This window comes from Bufo gargarizans, chromosome 1 (assembly GCF_014858855.1).
Source record: "Bufo gargarizans isolate SCDJY-AF-19 chromosome 1, ASM1485885v1, whole genome shotgun sequence".
Taxonomy (NCBI): Eukaryota; Metazoa; Chordata; class Amphibia; order Anura; family Bufonidae; genus Bufo; species Bufo gargarizans.
Window position 1 is genome coordinate 60,706,547 of NC_058080.1, and position 15,619 is coordinate 60,722,165.

The window sequence follows — 15,619 nt, forward strand, 5'->3', positions numbered from 1 at the left end:
TAATATGCTGGCCCCTTTGAGATAAGCGGCGGCACTATATGTTATCTAACGCTGATCTCCCTATTATAAAAAAGCTTTATTATGTATGTATATGTGTGTGTGTGTATGTATATGTGTGTATATATATATATACACACACACACACACACACACACACACACACACACACACACACACACACACACATTTATGCTTTCCATAATAAATTACACAAATTATTACTATAATTGGGCTTCGTTCATCACATCCTGGCAAGATCCTCTTAATGTAGAACCAGTTCCCCTGTAAGAATAGCCCTGACACTACCCCTACTACAAGTCAATGGGCGCTGGTGGTATCCCATGGGTGACAATCCAGCTATGCACCCTCTACATTAATGAAATGTTTCTCCATAAAGTAGGAAAATGGTCTGTACACAAAAATGTACAAAATATATCAAATTATATGTATAATATATATATATATATATATATAATTTTAAAACCATTAACCCTAAATATTATTTATATTTTATTTTTATATTAATAATAAAATAATTTATTATATATTTTTTTTTGTTTAGTATTATTTTCACTAAAAATAATCAAGGAATACAGAGTTCTTAAATTTACCCCATTTGCTTTAAAGGACAATATATTTTCAGAAGATAAAGGTTATTAGTTTTCCAGTATACTTTCTGTATCGATTCCTTGCACTTTATTTTAAGATCTGTGCTTGCTGTCACCCAAAAATTTAAAATTAAAATCAAGAAATTTATAAAGCTCTTAAGAATTCTTTAAAAGGACCCTCTGTTGTCAGCAGATAAAGGTAATTTCTTCTATAATGAAAGGTAATGCAGTTCTTCCCTGATACTTTCTGTGTTACTCCGACAGATTCTGTCCACTCAGACCAGTTGGTGTGTATAGCAAAAGATCTGTGTGTGTAAATGGCCATCTGACCAATGATTGGTCAGAAAATCTGTCAGATAATCTATTGGTGTAATACAGGCCTTATTCCTTGCACTTTAAGATCTCTGCTTGCTGTCATTCAAATGGAGCCTTCATTTGTTTGCATCCAGGGGATATAAATCTGTCCTGGTCATGTGATGGACACACAGGTGCGGTTACGGTTACAGTCCCGTGCGCCTATCACATAATCGGGACACATTTTTATCTCCGAGGAGTACACAATGAAGGCTTCTGCCGAATGACAGCAAGCGGAGGAATTGATATAGAGAGTATAGTGGGATATTGTATAACACTTCATTGCCGCCAGACAGCGCAGCAAGAATATATTGACGTGCAGTGGACTTCAGGGATGATTTGGACGGCACAGGTCTCCCTCCTGACCGGGGGCGCAGTCTTGTTATGAGTTCTCGTCTGTCTCAAGGATTTCTATTGAGCCTTGAAAAACAATTTGGTGGAACAGTTCAGCGCATCGAATTATAATGCCGAGCACATCCTCGCTCTCCCCACGCGCTTGAAGTATGGACTTGAGTCTATGTCAAGTATTTTATTGTTTAATTTTAGTGCAGGATTCTCCCCCCCCCCCCCCCCAAACATAGCATAGAAGTTACACAGTTGTGTGCAGAAGTTTGAACACCTCTGGTAAAAATGGGTTAACAAAATCCCTTGCTGGGAACAGACAGGGCATCTGTCAGCAGTTTTGTCCCTAAGACACTGGCTGACCTGTGACATGTGCACTTGGCAGCTGAAGACATCTGTGTTGGTCCCGTGTTCATATGTGCCCGCATTACTGAGAAACATGGTGTTTTATTATATGCAAATGAGCCTCTAGGAGCAACGGGGGCGTTACCATTACACCTAGAGGCTCTGCCCTTTCTACTACTGCCACGCCCTCTCCACTCTAATTGGGCCAGGCAGTGTAAACGTCATCACACCTGGTCCTGACTTCTCATAAAGTCAAAGTGGAGAGGGTGTGACAAGTGCAGAGAGAGCTGAGCCTCTGGGTGTAATGGTAACGCCCCCGTTGCTCCTAGAGGCTCATTTGCACATAATAAAACTTGATTTTTCTCAGCAATGCGGGCACATATGAACATGGGACCAACACAGATGCCTTCAGCTGCCAAGTGCACATGTAATAGGTCAGCCAGTGTCATAGGGACAAAACTCCTGTCCATATGCCTTATTAGGGTATATAGAAGCCTTAAAGGGGAGCTCCCTATTCAGAATGTCCCTGTGAACCAGAATGGTGGACTCTGTCCACGAATTACATTGATGTCCATTGCATGACAAAATCTATTGAAATCCATCTAGGAGAAGAAGCTAGCTACTTCCTTTCCTTCAGCTCTTACGCTTTTTAATCCTACAGGTTTATAAATCAAGGTGACCGTTTCGGTCTATGTCAGACCCCTAATAATTTGTGAACTGATGTCAGGTCAATGTTCACACCTCCTTCGCGGCTTCTATATGGCAAATCTGAAAGAATTCAGATGAGCGAGTTCAGCCCATGAAACACTGTCCATGTGACGGACATGTTTCCCGGTCCGATCGTGGCTCATTTTGAGCAGAACTCGCTGCATCATAGAAATCGGTGGTGCTGTGAGTTCCAGGCTGACCACAGGTCCACTGTATAATGGGACGGTCGCAGCAGCGTAGATCGCAATGAGCCACGGTTGGTCTGGGAAATGCGACCATCGCATGGACAGCGTTTCACGGACTGATCTTGTCTGAAGCTGATCTAGTCATTGGATCCAGGAGCTTTCCGTGTTTTTTTTTTTTTACAGCAAATATAGTGCTGTCAACTATGCTATTATTGCTGGGAATTTGACAGAACGGAAAGCAACCCTTACACAATGATCATATATGATTGACTACTAGGATGAGCTTAAAGAAGGTGAAGATTTCATTAGTGACCGGGTGATATAAAAAGCTCCATAAGAGCTAGTATGGTAACTTATCAGACAGCTACTTCCTGCCCAGATACAGAAGTCAGGAGCTTACAGCAGAAACGGCACAGAGTTCTAGAAGGATTTCTCACCATGTCTGGTTGACCTTCCTTGACGGGGGAGGGTGAATGCTTCCCCGTTCTCAGCAGAGAGGTGGGTGGTCTCGCACTACATTGAAATGAATGGCACTTGGGGAAGTCTCCAAAATCCAATCAGATCAGTGCTTTTTAATTTCATTTCTATGCTCGTATGGTAATCTATTACAGTTATAAGGCAGTGCATCTGTTTTTTGTTCGCTTTACTGATGAAATTGTTTTCGCATAAATTTACTTAGAAATGATGGCAGATGTTTCGTTGCATAAAACGGATCATTTATACAGCCCCCCCCCCCCTCCCGCCTTGATTAGCAGATCGTATTATTACCACTTTCTAATCAGTTCTAATCAACATTTCTTTTTTAAGTTAAGATGGAGAAGTTATTCAGCTTTTTGGACGAGAATATTTTATTTTTACTAATTGGTTATTGTATATTATTGTACGGCATATGATGTGACGTTATCTGATGTGCCATGGTAACAATTACTCATTATTAGACACGTTCACTAAAAAGTGGCATACTGAGTTTGCCACCCAAATTTTTTTGTCCCTCCCCTCCCCCATTTATATAGCGCACACCAAATCGGCAACAGTTGACTTGCAAACACAGCATATGACACCCTTCATCAGATTCCAAAATGAACGTGTAGATCAAATCAGAACCCCCAAAATAATAGAGACCAGACCCCCATATAAAATAGAAATCCCAAATGAGATCCCCCCCCCCCCTCTTAATAGACCTCAGACAACCATACCTCCCAACTTTTAAAAATTGCAGAGGAACAATATGTGCGGCGCGCAACACAGCAGTTTTTTCCATACTAGGCCACGCCTCTACCTCCGCGCAAAGCCTAATCACTGGCTGCGTCACAACTATAGCAGCTGGGGATCGGTTAGGCGAGTATAAGTTCCTTGATTTTTATTTTATTCTTCACAGCTTGTGGAGCCCCTGGGAAAATATTTTTCTTGCACTTCAGTATCCATTATATCCATTTAAATATTAGCACATAACTCATTAGATTATAGATATTTTAAGGTCCAAATTGCACCAAATAATGACGTTCTGGTCTAATATACAGGTAGAAACCATACAGATACTTTAGTAAGGAGCAATTTAGAAAATGTATTAATGCACTAATTCCCCAGGTCAAAAAGAGGGAGATTTAAAGGGAACCTGTCATCAACGTTATGCTGCTCATACTAACGGCAGAATAAAGTACAGACAGGTGAGATGATTTCAGCGGTCTGTCATTTAAAAGTTAAAAGTAAGTGGTTGCTGAGAACCAACATCACAATCATTGCAGACTGGGCCTGGAAAAAAGTCACGGCCACCGGAGAAGAGTCCTGGTTATTCATGAATTCCTGCTCTCCTGCCCACCTGCTGATGGCTGACAGTCTTCTACCTAGTTTTCTCTCTTTCTCTCTAGGAGAGAACTGCCAATCATCAGCAGATGGGTGAGAGCAGGAGATTGGGAATAACCAGGACTCTTCTCAGGTAGGTTTGACTCTTTTCCAGGCCTGGGCTGCAATGAATATGATGCTGGTTCTCAGCAACTACTTAATTTTAGCTCATGAGTGACACACCGCTGAGATCAGCATTTCTGTCACTATTTTATGCTATGCTGCCCTCAGTGAGGTTAACATAAAGTTGATGACGGGTTCCCTTTAAGGATCACAGAAGGACTGTCCCTCCAAAAGAGGGACACTTGGGAGGCATGGTGCAGACCTCAGACAATAACATATTATGATGTCTGGTTCATTGGTCACATGGCTTAGTAGCTGCACAGCCTCATAGACGTGAATAGGGCTGATCCTTTTGTCCTCAGGGGAGATAGTAGAGACCCATGTTATCATGTGGATGGGCAAAGAAAACTATAGGTAAATGTTTAGTGCCGGTATTGTGGTTTTATACCTAGTGATGTCATGTACAGTGTATGTGTTTATATCATGGACTGGACTGATGCCATTTCCTAGGACTGGACGGCGAGATCTAGTTTGAGCGCTGGTATCTTATCGGTAGAGCTCTGTCCGGCACCGTCGCACACTCTGCAGGGTTATGTCCGTTCTCAAACACTCCACCGCTCTGCTCTGCTGACCAATGTAGAATTTCTCTGCCGTGCAGGATCCCAGCCCAGGAGTGGGAGCATTTCATGTCGGACTCAAAATTCGTATATAAAATGTGAGTCCTTGTTATGCATAACACATCGTATGTATACAAAAGATGGCTTTTTATAAAAAAAAATTCTTCCAGAAACAGCGCCACCCTTCGGCACAGGATTTCCGTGGTATTGCAGCTCATCCCTGTTCATTTCAATGGAGCGGAGCTGCAATACTAGACACCTATACAATATAGATGTGACGCTGTTTCTGGTTTTGAAGGACTCAAGCTACTGCTTCCAATACTGGAAATTGGGGGGTCCACATCTCTGTACCCAGTCCTGTACCCGCAGTTGGAGCAGGATATATTATCAGAGTAGTGGTGCGTCATAGTGGTTGTCCCACCAGGACAGCCTCTGTCCATATGTCCCATGAGGTTCAGCAGCCAATCTACCACTTTCCTCTCAAGAGAGCTACTTTAGGTGACATTGCCTTGTCTGGCCACTACAAATTCTGCTTAAAGGTATTGTCCACTTTTGCCAATTCCTTATTTTTGGAAGGTCCCTTGAAATAAGTGAATTGAATGATCCAAGTGATCAGTAAGGAAACCCTCCTGCAAGTGTTTAATTCTCCTACAGCACCACCGCTGGTGAAATTAAGCATTACACAGAGCTCTTTGAAATCAAAGGCTGTCCATATGAGGTTTGGATGTATTGGGTCCTCCAACAAGGGACTGTCTTTGTAGCTCCTCTCTGTTCCAGCTAATTGTTTGAGGTCCCAAATAAGGAACCTTCCTCTATGAAAGGATGACCTATGAAGTTCTCCCCTGTCCTAGGGTATCTCACTAACTTTACCAGATGCTGAAACATCTTCCCGTCCTCATCCCATCTTCTCTGTGGTCCCTCTGTGGCTCACAAAACCTTTGTTATGGGGTCTTGTTTAACAGTATCGCCCCTGGAGACCCCCATGCAGGAGGGCAGTCGTATGGAGCATGGTGGTGAGAACGGTTGACTTTTATGACGAGGTTAATGACTTGCCTTGCATATATTTAGACATGGATGATTTGTCTGTAACTGGAGACACAAAATTTTAGTTTTCAGTCTTGGGTGTGAAGTGATGAGAACTGATCGAGTCCTTCCTTTGTCCCATCTTCTTCAAACTATAAAAATTTGACTCTAGACACACGGGTATGTGATCTGGTGACATTGTTTATGGGGCTTGCAGGTGCCACCTCTGCACTGAGGCTCGGGACCATGTTTTCTTGGTATTTCTTTTATATTTTCAGTTCATTTTTTACAGTATTGATTTAAAGAAAAAAAAATGACTGGAGACAGTCAGCAAGATACTGATGACTGATCTTTTGGATCTGTTCTGTTACATTATATGCATAATAGATGGCTCCTGACAAGTCTGTTTTAGTAACTACTTGCATTCCCCAATCCTGCAGCATCTATTCTTAGGATGTTCTGTCCCTCTATTATTACAGCTAGAAGTTATGAATTTCTAGCAGTTTGCAGTAAAGGTCCAGCTGGGTGTTACCAGTTTGGGGTGTGTCCCTGCACAGTCTGTCACTATCCAATCAGTGCGGTCGGTGTCAGACTGTGCAGGGACACCCCCGCTTCCCAACTGGTAACACCCATCTGGACCTTCTTTAGAAACGGTTAGTAAGTAAGTAATTAATAACTTCTTGCCGGAATATTCAAGAAATGGCACAACATAGTCATAAGAATAGACGATCCGGAATTATTACATGGGAAATGCAAGTAATTACTAATACAAACCTGTCGGGCAAAGGGACAGGTCCTTTAAGACCAGTTGGGTGCTTGGGTACTAAAAGCACTAGAGATGTATTGCACTGTGCCAGGTATATATACCTTTTTAAAGTTATAACATCAGAATCAAATAACCTCCTTGTTGATTGTTTCCAGGTGCGTGTGTGTGTGTGTGTATGTGTGTGTATGTATATATATATAATATATATATATAAAATATAATTTTTTTTTTGGAGTGATCTTAGATTTGATTTGATGACCTTAGGGTACACCATCAATATCAGATCGGTCGGGTTTTGACTATTGGTGCCCCTGCCATTCAGCTGATCAAAGGGGTGGCAGTACTCCAGCTACAGCCCTGCCATTGCTTACCTGACACAGCTCCACACGTTCCATAGTGGCTGTGCCTGGTATTGCAGTCCAGTCCCATTGAAGTCAATGGGACTGAGCTGTAATACCAGAAACGACCACTACAAAAAGTAAGGCGCTATGCCTGGTGTACAGTGAGGGGAACGCGGCACACAACATTTTTCAATTTTATATTTTGAATGAAAAAAGTTACATCATTTTTAACTTTTTTTTTTTTTTTTTCTTTCAATTTAATAAATGTTCATAGTTAAATGAAACATCTGTGTATAAACAGGGCAACTGACGTGTAATTCACGACAGGGAATATCTTCTGTGTTATGGAGATTAGATTTCATCGTAAGCGCGTGGCTCCAGTCCAGACTGGGGACTTTACTGGGAATTCTTGTAAAACTGGCGTCACTTTCCAGCTCTGAAAGCCATGTTTCGCCGTATGGTTCTGTCTGGAGGTGTAGAGGTTAAGAAGCAGGAAAAAGAGGTCGACATTGATTTACCATCCCTGGTCCATCCCTGGATTCTCCAAGTAAATCTCTGAATACTTTGTGTTCCCCCAGGGGATGCAAAATCAGCCTGTAAAATACTAAATTCCACACAGTCCCAAAAAATAAACCATTCACAGGAAAATTCAGGAGGTTGTATTCAATTAGAGAAGAGCCTTTTTTCCCCCAAAAAAATGGCGCCACTTTTGTCTTTGGGCTGTGACTGATATTGCAGCTTGGCCTTATCCAATGGGATTGATGGGGTGGAACTGCAATACCAAGCGCAGTCACTGGATTAGAGTGGCGCTGTTTGTAGAAAAACAAAAGCAAATCGCACAACCCATTAGTGGGTGACAACCCTAAAGTGAATGGTTCTGGAAGCCAAGTTAGTTGTCACCCAAGCTGGGTTAGCACCAATATGGCGGCTATTCGCCTAGATATATTTGGATGCTGAATGGTAAATCTGTCTTAGTATGCTGCAGTATAAGAGGTGGCTATGTATGGGGTGCGTACTCCTAGAATGGCCGCCATATAGGTAAAGACATGAAGATGGCCGCATACTTTAGGTGGCTGTCTGTCAAATGCTTGGCAGCTATTCCTCCCGACTCCCCCATACTCGAAGCGAATAAGCCATTGTCCTACACGACCGCATGTATTTTGCGGTCCACAAAAAAAAAAAACGGATCCGCAAATATGGATGATTTCCGTGCGCATTCCGTATTTTACGGAACAGCTGACTCCTAATAGAACAGTACTATCCTTGTCTGTAATGCGGACAATAGTAGGACCTGTTCTATTATTTATTTTTTTTTAAATTTTTGCGGAACAGTAAATTAATGGTTCTGCATACGGTCCGCAAAAAACACCGGAACAGACACGGAAAGAAAATACGTTTGTGTGCATGAGCCCTGAGAAAGAAAGGATCGGGCATATTGAACTCCATCTGCCCGATCCTTCTTACCCTTAACACCTGGTGTCGGTGGAGAGTCTGGACACCCCATACAGAGTCCTCCACTCCCTGTGAAATGGTGTATGGCCACCTTTACATTATGCTTTTATGGCCCCACTATTTATGCAAAACGATTGCCATGACTTCACATGCAGTCCTATGTAAAACCACACATAATGCACTTTGACTTCACCTAAGTTGGGCCGTATGACAGACTGTGTGAGCAATTCAGCTCTGCTACACCCGCTGGAATACTGAAGCTAGGTTATGATGATGCTTTTGGCTTTGATCCCTAATAGTACATCAGAAAGTCTGTAAATGGGTTTTTCCCTTGCGATCAGTCATCCCTGGCTCTAGCGTTAATAATTGAGGCCTCTATCTGCGGCAGGCTAAAGGTCCTCTTTATTCCATTATTTAGTAGCCTTCCCGTGCTGCTTTGTTAAGGCTACTATCAGTTTTCACTTCTTCGAGCCATGGAGGCAGAGGGGTGAGGAGAATCAATTTGTCCGTACGGCCGCGGATATTCCCGGAAAATTAAATTAATTTGTTTTAACCGTGGAAGTATTGGCCGGGAACAATGTGCCAGTTCATTGCCAGGGACTGTACCCGTGGGGCCATGGGTATCGGCAGCTGAAGTGGGCATGGATTCTGATGGCTGGTTCTCTGTGAGTGATTTGAAGTATCTGGTGAGGTGGCACACGGGGTCCTACCAGCTGTACCCAGGTAAAAGACCACTTTCTTTTTTACTCTTTTTGTGGTTTGTATTAAGTTGTTATGGCATTCCTCCTACTTTATTCTCAGACTTGTCGGCTGCCCGCGCGTCTTCCATCAAGCAGGGCGCGATATAATGTAGTCCTTTTAGCCTGGCGATGAATTATTAGTTATGTAATCCATTCGTGTGTCGTGAACCAGAATTTCCAGGAACGTTTGGCTTTGTGCGTGCGACTAGCTCGCTGGAAAATTCTGAAGTAGCAGAGCTGGGTTTGTAGTTTACATAAGACTGCAGGTTAACTTATAGTTTTTCCTTACGTCAATGTACTTTTGCTGTGCAAAAACACATTCAGCTCTTCTATATCTATCTGTCTCGATATATAGATATATATTTATTGGTATCCACTATAGAAGTGTGGTAATGCAGGTGCTATATATGATAACAATATGAGCGCAAAAGTTAAAGCACATAATGTAATCCTGATCATAAATAGAATGCCAGAACTACAGTGTAGACTGACACACTAGTATACCTATTTATACACCATTCAGGGTTGGAAGGAACCGTAGTGGTTGTCACTCGGCCTTGTACACAGTTAAAGGGGTTGTCCAGTAATTGGAACAGCACTGTTCTTGTCCTTTTTTATGTCACACAGGGGTCCCGAGATATGAGGAGCTGTCTGATGTGGTCTTCATCCAGCCTGTGCTTTAAATGCTTCCTTGCGACAAGGTGGTCACTGGTGATTCTTTCCCAGAATGCACTATACATGAACACCACGCCTCTCTTTAGATTGGCCAAGAGGGATCATATGACCTGTTCCCTGACTCCTTTACCTTGAAGGTTTAGGCTGAGTTCACACGAGCGTGACAGATTTGGTCCGGATGCGTTCAGGGTGCGTTCAGTTAAACTCGCACCATTTTGCAAGCAAGTTCAGTCAGTTTTGGCTGCAATTGCGTTTAGTTGTTCAGTTTTTTCCGCGCGGGTGCAATGCGTTTTGATGCATTTTTCACGCGCGTGATAAAAAACTGAATGTTTACAAACAACATCTCCTAGCAACCATCAGTGAAAAACGCATCGCATCCGCACTTGCTTGCAGATGCAATGCGTTATTAACGCAGCCCCATTCACTTCTATGGAGCCAGGGCTGCGTTAAAAACGCAGAATATAGAACATGCTGCGATTTTAAAGCATTGCAGAAGTGATGCATGAAAAAAAATGCTCATGTGCACAGCCCCATTGAAATGAATGGGTCAGGATTCAGTGCAGGTGCAATGCGTTCACCTACTGCATTGCACCCGCGCGGAAATCTCGCCCGTGTGAACTCAGCCTTAGGTGATCCCTCCTTGTGTTTCTGGTGTTTAAAAAGTCCTAAATTGTGGTAACCGCTGGCTAGGCGCAAAATATTGCGGCTTTTCAATTAGTTATCAGGTCCTAGCTAGCAAGCCGAAGCCTACCGAGTCTCACAGAGATGGTATCATTTACGTCAGGAATTGACATAAATGATGGCGCGAACTTCATAGCATTTCTAGCACATGGACTGCCATAATATGCATCAAAAGTATTAAAAGTGCCTCTTAAAGGGCATCTGTCAGCAGTTTGGAACCTATGACACTGGCTGACCCGTTACATGTGCTCTTGGCAGCTGAAGACATCTGTGTTGGTCCCATGTTCATATGTGTCCTCAGTGCTGAGAAATATGAAGTTTTAATATATGCAAATGAGCCCCTGTTGCTCCTAGAGTCTCATTTGCATATATTAAAACTTCACTTTTCTCAGCAGTGCGGACACATATGAACATGGGACCAACACAGATACCTTCAGCTGCCAAGCGCACATGTAACAGGTCAGCCAGTGTCATAGGGACAAACCTGCCTTCAACAAATTGGGCACATCTTCCTGCAGCGCACTTCTGGTTAAGACTGGCGTATGAAACGGCAATCATAATAATTTCCCCCCTCAATTTTCCAGTTTGTCAGTAAAAAAATTGTTCCGAATTTGTGTCTCTGCCATCCACAAAACTATGGCTCTCTATGCTGGGACGGAAGGTCCCCTTTCAATTATTTCTATATGGAAATGAAAGGATAACCCTTTTAAAGAATTGCTATAAGACCAGAAGCAGCGCCACACCTGTCCGTGGGTTCATGTCTGGTATTGCAGCTCAGCTACATTGTCAGTGGGACTTGGCTGCAATACCAGAGACAACCTGTGGACAAGTGTGGCGCTGTTTTTGGAAGAAAGCAGCCATTGTTTCCAAATTTTATATTTTCCAGATACGCTCCTGCTTTACATAACTTGCAAGAAAATTATCTACAAAAAGACGCCAGAGTCTCTATAGCTCCAAATATATAAAAGATCTTTATAAGATAATTGTATAAAATATAACCTGATTAGCAGAGATGAAAAACCACAATAAAAAGTGTGGTTCCCCTGAGGGATGGTATAATAATTATCTATAGGAGTAGCTATAAGTAGTAAAACTCAATTAGTCCAATGTAACATAAGCTAATAACTGCTAAATTACAATAAAGACAAGCGCCAGGACATAACATAGCCGCCTATTTCTAACCTGAAGCTAACTCTTACACCTCAAGACACAGTACCCTCAGGAGAACCGCACACCCCAACGCACGTTTCGGCGAAGCCTTCTACTGGGGGCGCAATTCTCCTTGGAAATGTGTATATTTAAACGTATAGCTCGCCAATCGGAGCGCTGTTGGCCTAATAAGAAAAGTGCCTACCGATGTGTACTGGCGTCATGAGACGCGTCTGAACTTCCTTCCCCACCATGCGCTGCCTGCGTCCGTCCGGAAGTGCGCCGCGATCACGTGATGGCTGGTCAATGACCGCACGCGTCATACGGTAACTAGGATACAAGCGCGCATCAGAGGGTGAAGGTTCACGCGTGTCAAGCGTCTCATCGGTAGAGCTAAAACGAGCGCTGCAGTCATTTATAGTTTAATGATGGATGATGCTGAAGTGCATTGACTCATGTCATTAACGTGATTACAGTGCTAGAGCATTCAAGACAATAGACGATATAATGTACGAATACCTAGACATAAAATTACAAATACATGATTCACATTCACACATGATGTATAATAATAAAAAAAAAAAAAAAATATATATATATATATATATATCTCATATGATTGGATGTAAGAAAGATTATTATAAAAGTGATTAAAAAAAAATAAACTAAAGAAAAAACAATAAAAAAAGAGAAATATATGAAAGCAATATGACCCTGCAGGCAGTTCCTTGTAACCAGTTGACGTCTATTAAATCCGGTATTTATGACGGTGTGAACTGTGTGAAAAGTAGAAAATGACTATTTGCAGGATCTTTCACAGAACATTCAGCAAGCTCTTATCTGGGATAAAATCGAAGGCGTGCATCGGAGAGATACAAGATAAAGCCGGCGTCCGTTCTCACAGGCCTCTGAAGATGTATATCGCGTCTCCAGCGCACATGAGAAAACAACAGCAATTTCATGTTTAGTCAGAGAAACGGCTATATTTAGAGGAGGGGAGATAGGGGAAACGGCACATGAATAATGTTATAATAACGGATCAGACAGATTCTGGAGGCAATTGCCAGTTCCTTTAGAAAAGAGAAAAAAATCTGCTCCCACCAATATAAATCAAATCCCAGCTGTCAGCAAAGGTTACAAATATAGAATCTGCTTTCTCTGCGCTCTAAAACCTGCCTGGTACTGAGACTTATTCCTCCTCACAGCGCACTTTTAATAATGTATATTCCTGTAATCTGGCATCTGATAATCTGGCACTTATTTGCAGCGCAATACAATGTGGAATTTCGCAAAACCATAAAAAGATAACCAAGCAAAGACAATTAGATAAAAAAAATAGTTATAGCGTACATTTTACTTTTAATATTTAATTTTGGGCATTCAAAACTGAGTTTTCAGCTTTGGATGATGCCTTTTTTTTGTTAGTAAAATCTCCAGATGAAAAGTTAATTCGATCAGCTGTGATCTGCACCACCACATCAGCAGGAGTTCAATTCCAACAGCACACCCACAGGAGAAATTAAGTATTACACTGTAACCATTAAAATAAGTGCGCTGTGTCCTCCAGAGTGAAATACACCACTTTGTAGCTGCTAGCCACTCTGGCTAATAGATGATGTCTTGAACAGGGTTCTTGTTAAAGGGGGTTGTCCAGAATTAGATTTAAAAAAAAAGCCATTTTCTTCCAAAAACAGTAACGCACACATTGTACGTGATGTTGCAGTTCAACTCCGTTCACTTCGATGGAGCCGAGTATCAGAAACAACTGGCACAATTTCCAAAAGAAGCCATGTTTTTCTGTACATACACTTTAATAGTTGTAGAACCATCTCGCCAGTGCCACCTATGGGAAGTGGCTTCCTATGAGTCAAAATCTGACTTCCCAGCAAACCTTGAGATTTGACAAGGGAATATAGCCAGACCAGATATCCATCCGTAGACTGCTGTTTTGGGATGCTTTCCCCTCATCAGTACGGAGTAGGATTCCATACCATGGAGAACTTCCACTAAGTCTCCATACAGGTCTGGTCTCGTTAAGGAGATCTAGCACCCTGCCATAGTTGGTAATACCATAGAACTGTCATTATAACCCTTCACCCTTTGAGATGACTCTGCTCATTCTGTACTTGTGTATACAGCAAAGCTGACAAGTGGGCTGCAGAGAACAGTATATAAAACCCAAAAATGTTTTCTGCTAAAACATTCCTTTTAAGATTCTCTATCCTCACAAGTATATAAAACTAACTTTTTATTTTATGACCATCCAGTAATTCAGTATATGTGATAATCTAGCAAATATCAGGTCTAGCTGTGAGTAAAGTTGGGGAGGAACCAGTTGAACGCTAGTTCAATCCTAGTTAGTGTGACCATAGAAAAAAACTAAAGCTTTGTTAGGATATGCCAAAAACCCATCCAATCTCATGGTTGCCCTCATCATAAGTGCTAACTGAAGCGACGACTTTTACATTTGTATTGCATCATCCTTGTTTTGCAATATATTACAGTTCAATCCCTCCTACCCTTATTGGAAGTGTGGTGGCATCAAACAGCACCAAGTCAGAGGCATAATGTTAATCTTTTCTATGGGGTTCTTTTAAAGGCATCTAGAATTGAATCGGGCACTAATATTCAGCTCCTATTCCTCCTTGCCTTTGAGCACATTTTCATTGTCATGTCTGTGATGTGTAGATGTCATGGCCTAGTATTATTAGGCAGCCAAGAGCAATGTTCTGGCACATCCAGAGCATCTCATCTCATGCCAGGGGTCCTTTTAGGCCTTCTGTCCAGAGACTTGTTGAAACCCAGGAGCAAAGGAATCTGACAAGGAAAATATCTAGTGAAAGTTGGCCTGCAAGCAAACTCTCCAACCTGATGTTCCCCCTCCTGGGTTTCCTCTACATGTCACTTCTCCTGTTCTTATGGTCAGCCGGATGCATGCCTTGGAGACAGAGAGGGGCATGGAAATGAGGACAAGCAGAACCTGACCTATTATAGATTCAAGCTGGACTTGTATGCCAAGTACTGATGCCATTAATTGTGTTTTTGTGTGTTTAGCTTCAGTCTTTTATGTTTCTTGGCTAGCTGTGGCAAAAGTTATTCATAGTGTAGTAAAAACTCAAGCCTCAATTGTAGGTTGACTCTGGTGTCCTAGACGAGAACCTTTTCTACAGAGCTCTGCCAAATATATCAAAGCAATGATGATAATTTGGACTCCTGTATTCGTGTTCCTTGGACGCCTGCTCTAGTCTGTTGCTAAACTAACACTGCATTTCTTCTCTCTCCAAAGTGCATTTTATGGCCTTGAAATTCAAGAATATGGAATGTTTTTGGCAATTTAGACATCTGAGATTGAAAGGGTCTTTAACCTAGTGTTAGGGAAGAGTCCTAGAATTTACCACTTAAGGCCTGGTTCTGTCTGGCCAATTGTTTTACCCCTGACACAGCTGATGATGGTTTTTGTTCACTTTGTGGACTGCTTTTGGCATCTAGAACCCCAAAAAAACACTACATGCTAAGTTTTTGGTCAGCACGGGGACGCCTTCTGCCTTAAAAACCGATGTGTCGGATGCTGAATTTTATACTATGGATAAACGTGAGCTTGATCTTAGCATGTTTTTGTACCATGCCAGAGAAACTACAACGGATGGACCATCTAAGGAAGCCCAGCCTAACTGGATCATGGTTGTTTGCAGTGAAGTAGGAGATAATAAAATAATAAACTATATAAT

The 15,619-nt window shown here is 42.1% G+C and overlaps 1 protein-coding gene across 1 annotated transcript in view; it reads left to right on the forward strand.

The window, feature by feature from the left end:
• Positions 1-15,619, forward strand: part of RGS12 (regulator of G protein signaling 12) — a 146,605-nt gene that overhangs the window by 84,011 nt on the left and 46,975 nt on the right.